A 7,368-nucleotide genomic window follows, 5' to 3' on the forward strand; every position below is an offset into this window, starting at 1 on the left:
TACTCATAAGATGAACAACAGAGAAAACATTTTAGTTACCAAAATACTGGTATATTTTTAAAAGCCTGGAATTTTTAATTGTATACACAGAAAAAAAGATCACTTACTGTTTATACTTATTTTTAAAGTTTTGTTAGATTTCAGTGGACACATTTTATTATTTTTCTATGTACACATAAAAGAGGGGAAATAAAGTACTTTTGCAAAACGTTCTAAAATTTCATTGCTTTCATAAGTTAATTCTTTTAATTACATTTTTTAGAACTTGATTGGACTATTCCATACAAATTTCTTTTTTGCACCACTGAAAGCATTGGCAACAAGTATTTCCTAAGAATCCTTAACAGAACAAAAACACAAAGCAACCGACCTAAGTTAGCTTTGGACTCTATGTTGGCCAGCATGTCTGACTCATTACCTTTCCTGTCCACAAAGTTTCGGTACATTAAAAGAAAGGATCATCTTTGCCTGTAGGATTTGAGCTAATCTTTTGAAAATTTTGTATTCACTAGTCATACATGGCAATTGGTGAACTATTGTAGGATTACATCCTTTGTTTAAAGTAGTCATATTTCAGATATTGAAACAAAAATAAAAAATGTATCATATTAAAGTAGGTGTGTGGGTACAGGGAAATAGCCCAAGTGGTACAGTGCAGCAGATACAGTCCTGAGTTCATTCCCTGGCATCACCAACCCCAGTTCCACCAAAACCACTAGACATGGTTCTCGGCAACTCTGTTAGGAGTGGCCTTTCTTTTAAAACAGATGATTGTGGGTTGTAACCACTCCCACAAATGCAGTCACCATGTTCAAACCACGCCAGCTCCATAGATTCACTGTTTTCTTGAACTTAATGTAAACTAAGCCATAAAAGATCATGGCCCACAGGTCATGGCCCACAGGTCATCTCAGGAGCAGAGGGCAGGTCAAGCCCCTGCCCAACTGAAGCCACACCTGCTACCTCCATCACCCAGAATCAGCATTTAGCCTCTGGCTCTACCTCATCTTCCTTTACAATTTCCTTTGGGGACACCAATCTGACCAAACTTTAAGTACATTGTCTTTATATTGATATCACCAGGGCATTTTGGAGCAAGTGAGGACAGCCTCCCCCCATATCTTCTTTCTTACTTGAGGTCTGACAACTGAGTACACACCCCCAAAAGTCATAGTATTAGTAATAATGCTTTGAATTTCTGAACAACTTCTTTTGTTTGATGCTGTCATCTCTAGAGGAACACACCAATTTAACAGAATGAACAGCTAACAACAAGAGCTTACTAATCCTTCTGCTGTTGTAATAATGATTTATCTGGAGATACAATAATTTTCATAAATATGCTGGCTATTTTAATTTTTCTTTCTTCTAACTTTCTTGTCTTCTTTTTTCTTTTTTTCTTTTTTTTTTTCAATAACTTCGCTTTCACTTATCTGGAAACAAATCATAAATTTTAAAATTAACTTTAAAATGGTAGTGGGCCGGATAGTACATGGATATACATGTATTAAGGCTACTTGCTGACTCAAATTTAATCTTTGGTTTCCCAAGCACTGCATAGGGTTATCACTGAGCTCAGAGCCAGCAGTAAGCCCAGAACATTGCCAGGAGTGACCCTTACTCCTGTTGCAAGTCAGCCTCTGAAGAGGTTGGCTGATGGAGGGATGGAGGGTGATGTCTTTCCCCTCCAGCTCGGTGCACGCATCTGCCACCCTGTCCAGCCGACGATTCTGAGGTGAAACGGCGAGTAAACAGCTCGCAGACAGTCAGGCTCATGGAAATATTAGCTTTATTCGGTGAACAAGACTGAAGTCCAAAGTCTCAGCCTCAGTTCCAGCAAGAAGCCCCTCGCCTTCCACAGACCCTTGTTTTTATCCCCCAGAATCAGGTACCACCCAATGGTGGGATCAGATACCACCCAATGGTGGAAGCAGAATCAGGTACCACCCTATGGTGGAGGCAGAATGCCAGGTCATACCCTAGGGTAGGGCACAATCACTGATCAGGGTATGGTCAGTAACATAATAATCCCATAAAATGTTTACATACACAACAACTCCTACCTAAAAGTTGTAGGGGCAGAGGATGGGGCTATAATAGAATATAAACATCATTTATATACATACCTATGATAGATCACCAGTACCAACACAATTTTTAGAAATTAAATATCATTTTTATCATCACTAAATATTTACATATATTTTCACCTATGAAATAAAAAAGATATACATTTTTTAGAAACTCATTTATTTTCCATCAAACTGAATTCCATTCCTATTTCAGTCTAGAAAGAAGAACTTTAAGACCATTCAGTGGTGGTTCCTGACCATTCAGTGGCCTGAGCAGTGGGAGCTGCAGACTAATATTCTGTGGCAGGCTGAGCGCTCCAATCTTCGGTAGGGAACTGCTGAAAGGGCATGGAGGGCATCTGCACCCCTTCAGACCAGTCTGCAACCTCAGGTTGAGAAGCAGTGAATTCAAGAGCTGGAGCAGTCCATTCGCCCTGAAATTCCTCCTTGGTCACAGCCTTCTCAGTACAGCCTGCTCTTCCTTTTCAATCTCCTCAGGATCTCTGTAGGAGAGATCAGGAACAACCTCCCCTGGGTGTTCCAGGAGATGGTGCCTCGCATTTGCAGAACTTCCCAGGCCAGCATCCACCACATGAGACCCATGGAGTGAGCTCCCTTGTTGTTGCAAGGGATGGCAATGTCCACCTAGCTCAGAGGAGAGTCTGTGTTGCACAGAGCAAGTGTAGGCAATTAATGTAAGATGCCTCTGTGAGGGGCTGGTGGTCGGCTCTGGGATCAGGAACCACCAAAAGTCTCGGCTCCCAGAAAGCTGCCTGGATTTGGTTAGTGAAAATTCCAGGGGGGCTGGAGAGATAGCATGGAGGTAAGACGTTTGCCTTTCATGCAGGAGGTCATCGGTTCAAATCCCAGCATCCCATATGGTCCCCCGTGCCTGCCAGGAGCAATTTCTGAGCCTGGAGCCAGGAATAACCCCTGAGCACTGCCGGGTGTGACCCAAAAACCACAAAAAAAAAAAAAAAAAAAAAAAAGAAAATTCCAGGAATGAAGCGGCCAGCAATCGGAGTGGCTCCAGTGGCAGCAGCAAACTTCAGCACAGCAATCTGGCCAGTCTTCCTGAAGATCACATTGACATCAGCTGGGTTTTCGGTGGCAACAATGATACAGAGCTGTCAGCAGAAGCTTCTCCCAGGTTCTCTTCAAATCTGTGATGTCGATGCCATCACACTTTCTTCTGTGGATGTACTGTTCCATCTGGAAGTCCAGATTAGTGCCACCTAACTGGGTGCCCGCGGCAAGGAATTTGAGAACATCTACCTCCTTCATTTGCAGGACAACAAGGGCTCCGAACATTGAGAAAATTTCCTTTAAGTTACGCCAGGAATCGAGAACAACACAGTATGGATCCCTCACTGGGTAGCACGGAAAGCTAAATAGCATTTTTAAACTAAAAAATAATTGAGAAGACATGCTCATATGTTGCAGGGCTTACTCCTGGCTCTGTACTCAAGGATCACTCCTGGCAGGCTCAGGGGACCATATGGGTTGTGGGAATCAAACTCAGATTTGCCATATTAACCACAAATGCCCTACTCACTGTACTGTTGCTCTGGTGCCATAAAAATATTGTAAATATTAAATATATAGTCATTCCATATAATTCAACATTCTGTTTTGTCATCAACTGCTTTTCTAAAGTATTAATAAAACAAATGGTATATTTTAATATCTCAATATACTAAATTAAAATAGACTTCTTTCATTTATTTCCCAAAGAAATAATAGTAATGAGCAGTCCATAATTATTTTGTGCTACACACTGGACCCTATCAAGATAGGGCTGCATGTTTATTACTGCAAAGTATATCCTGCTTATCTTTTAATCAGCCTCATAGGAGCTCTTTCATCTAGTACATTGAGATTTAAGGGTCAAGTGCAAAACAAAAACACCTTTTCTTTGTCTTCAGCCAACTCACTTTTTACTCTCAATTGTTGACATAACCTACAACATAGAACAAATATTCATAGTATCACATTAATACATATAACTAATATGAAATAGCCTTGAATGAAGCGTTTATTCAACAACCTATTTTTCTCCCATACCACCTTGGTTGTTGGAGTTATTAGTCATGCTTGTGGCAATCCAACATCATTTAAGCACTTTCTATCTGAACATTTCCATGAACTCTGAGTTCTACTTCAACATAGAAGCCTGTACTCTGATCATGCTTACAACTGCCATAAAGCATGAGCAATAGGGACTGGCAAGTGAATGATAAAAAAAAAAAAAAAAAAAAAACAGTGTAGCTGCAACTTATCTGACAGAGAGCATGGCAGGGACAGGAATTCTAGAATTTCTAGGCTCCAGTCCAGTAGCATCATTGGAAATTGCAATGCCCAAAACAGAATGCATGCTTGTATCAAGGGATGTCCCAGTGGTGTCTTTTCTGGTGCATCCTCTAAAATCTAAGCGGAGCATCATTTCTGCTTTCAGGTCTCAGATGTGTTATGCTAGGAGAGTCTAGAACAGGACACATATATTTGAGTGTATTTCTTATCTGCATCAGTTAGGCGAGTGAACTTAGCTATTTGTAACAAAGGCACACTTCCACTACAGAAAGAGATTCATAATCTTAGCGATTCATAAAGCAGAAAGAAATATCCTTGGAATGTGCAAGCTTTGATCAGGATGGTAGCTCAAAGAATGAAGCTCATGGTTCTGTATGCAGAATTCCCAACACTATGAGAAACACATCCCCAATACTGATGAGTATAAACTTCTCTTCACCAAAAAAATAAGACAAGCTAATCTCTTCCTCCAGAACACTATCAATTTTCTTTTTTGTTTTCTTTTGTTTGGGAGCTATACCCACTGATGCACAGGAGTTACTCCTGCCTATGTACTCAGGACTCACTCTAGATAGTGGTCAGACAACCATATGGGATGCTGAGGATTTAATCCAGGTTGGCCAGATGCAAAGCAAGCATCCTACTCACTGCACTATCATTTCAACCACACCAATTTTCACTTAAAGTAGTATCTCTTTCTTTTCACCCTCTCAACTAGTTCTCTCTACAATCGAAAATGTGTTTACAGTTTTAGGGTTGCTATTTCAGTAGCTATCTTCTGAAATATTTCCAAAAGAGCTTTCAAAGTCTTGGTGAAGTAGTTAAGCTTTCCCTTTTACCTATTAATAGTCTGCTAATTTCATTTAGAAAGTAGTCCCCTAGAGAAATCCTATTCCCAAATAGACCCAATAGCTAAAGTGTTGGTTCTGTGACTTTATTTATAAGTATAAATTTATCAGTATAAATTTATAAGTATAAATTCTCCCAGCCTGACTGATATCCAATTCACTCCTGTGAAACACTAGTTTTATGGCTTATTTACATATAACATGTCTTTAAAACTTAATTGCCTTTTAATGTTTTCATCTTCAAACAGAGACTTTTCCACAGGTTGTCACTGTTTAGCAACTATGTGTAGCACAGGGGTAGAATATATACATAATGATTTATATTCTGTACTTAACTCATGGAGTTTACATAACTCATCATGACAGGCTGAATTATTTCTTATGTGAAAAGTCTTTTACTGAGAAAAGTATAATTGAAATAAATGAAGGAAATAATAAATAAATAAGTAAATAAATAATTTAAAAGCTAATAAAGGGGCACAAAATTTTAAAAATATCATTCTTGGGCCAGAGAGATAGTACAGCAGGTAGAGTGTTTGTCTTGCATGTAGCAGCACAGGTTTGATTCCCTGCATCCTATATGGTCCCCAAAGTCCACCAGGAGTTATTTCTGAATACAGAGCAAGGAGTAAGCCTTGAGCACTGCCACATATAATCATACATATATATGTACATGCATAGTTTAAACCTACTATTTCTCATACTACATCAAGAACATGGTCGTTATATATGGACAATGACATAAAATAAAGGATTCATGTACCGGCAATGCAGCAAGCAAAGTCTCTTCAATAAATGTTGATGGACTGGCCCTTCAAAAAATTAAACCACTACATTAACACCATTTTAAAAAAAATTATTTTCAAAAGAAACAAAAAAAATTATTTTCAGAGCTGCAGGGATACAATGGGAAGAATACATGCCTTGCATGAAGTTTACTATGATTTGATCCCTGATGCTATATAAAGAACCCTGACCCCTGCTGAGAGTGGTCCCTAAGCATCATCAGGAGTAACCCCTAAGTCTTCTGGGTATGGCCCAAAAAAGAAAATCAATATAGTATATAAATATATATATGCATACAATTAAAAGCTTGAATCTAATACCTGAAACTAAATGCTACCTTAGAGAAAATATACTGTATTTTCTGGCATATAAGACGACTTTTGAAACAAAAAAAAAGTCAACCGAAAATCAGGGGTGGTCTTATACGCCGAGTATATCCTGAAAAATGTTTCAATACGCCGCTAAACGAAACAAAAAAAAAAAATCAGGCTGCAGAGTTTCCAAATCTCTTTCTTGGGGGCTCCCAAACAGTACTCAGGAGATCTGGGGGACACTTCTGGCAAAACCTAGCTAACCGTGTTGGTGGTTCAGTGCTAGGGTCCGAGGATGGGGTGTTGTTTGGTTCATGTAGTGGGGGAGATTAACTGACGCCACCAGGGAATTGCCAGAAAAGGTGCCTATGATAAGGGACCAATCACTGCAAGGCTGCTCGGACCACCTCTCTGACTCAGCCAATCCAAGCAGGCTTTTTATGCATACAAATTAGACAATGTTCTGGCTCCAAATCTACACTGTCAAAAGCCTGATCAGATTGTCCAGAGTCAGAGAGGAAGTCTATTACAGTAGAACCTTTGAACCTTTGCTTGTTGTGATTGGCTCACTGTGGTACATACAGTTGCAGCACAGGAACGTTCTGTCTGATACAGCGAATATAGGCCTAAACCTATGTTTTAACTGCAAAATTAGGGGGTCGTCTTATACGTCCAGTTGTCTTATATTCTGGAAAATACGGTAGATTGCTGTATCCTCAACATCAACTTTAAGGCCAAGAAAACAAAAATAAAACTAAGCCATAGGAGTTGCATGAAACAGAAAAGTTTGTCCCTGTTTCAAAGCAGGAGAACATCATATTTAATGGGAGAACATAATCTGTCCATCACATATGTTTGATGGGGACTCACCTTCAACATATACAAAGAACTTATAAAACCCAACAATTCAAAAAGAAAATAGACAACCTGATTTTAAAATGGGCAGAAGGTCTTCTCCAAAAAAAGTCAGATTAATGGTCAATAGGCACACAAAATATTCCATCACCTCTTATTAATTGGGGAATGCATATCAAAACAACC

General features: G+C 39.3%; 1 pseudogene; it reads right to left on the minus strand.

The window, feature by feature from the left end:
• Nucleotides 1-2,302: 2,302 nt before the first annotated feature.
• Nucleotides 2,303-3,417, minus strand: LOC126022814 (40S ribosomal protein SA-like; annotated as a pseudogene).
• Between the last annotated feature and the right edge of the window lie 3,951 nt (nt 3,418-7,368).

This window comes from Suncus etruscus, chromosome 11 (assembly GCF_024139225.1).
Source record: "Suncus etruscus isolate mSunEtr1 chromosome 11, mSunEtr1.pri.cur, whole genome shotgun sequence".
In the NCBI taxonomy this organism is placed as follows: domain Eukaryota; kingdom Metazoa; phylum Chordata; class Mammalia; order Eulipotyphla; family Soricidae; genus Suncus; species Suncus etruscus.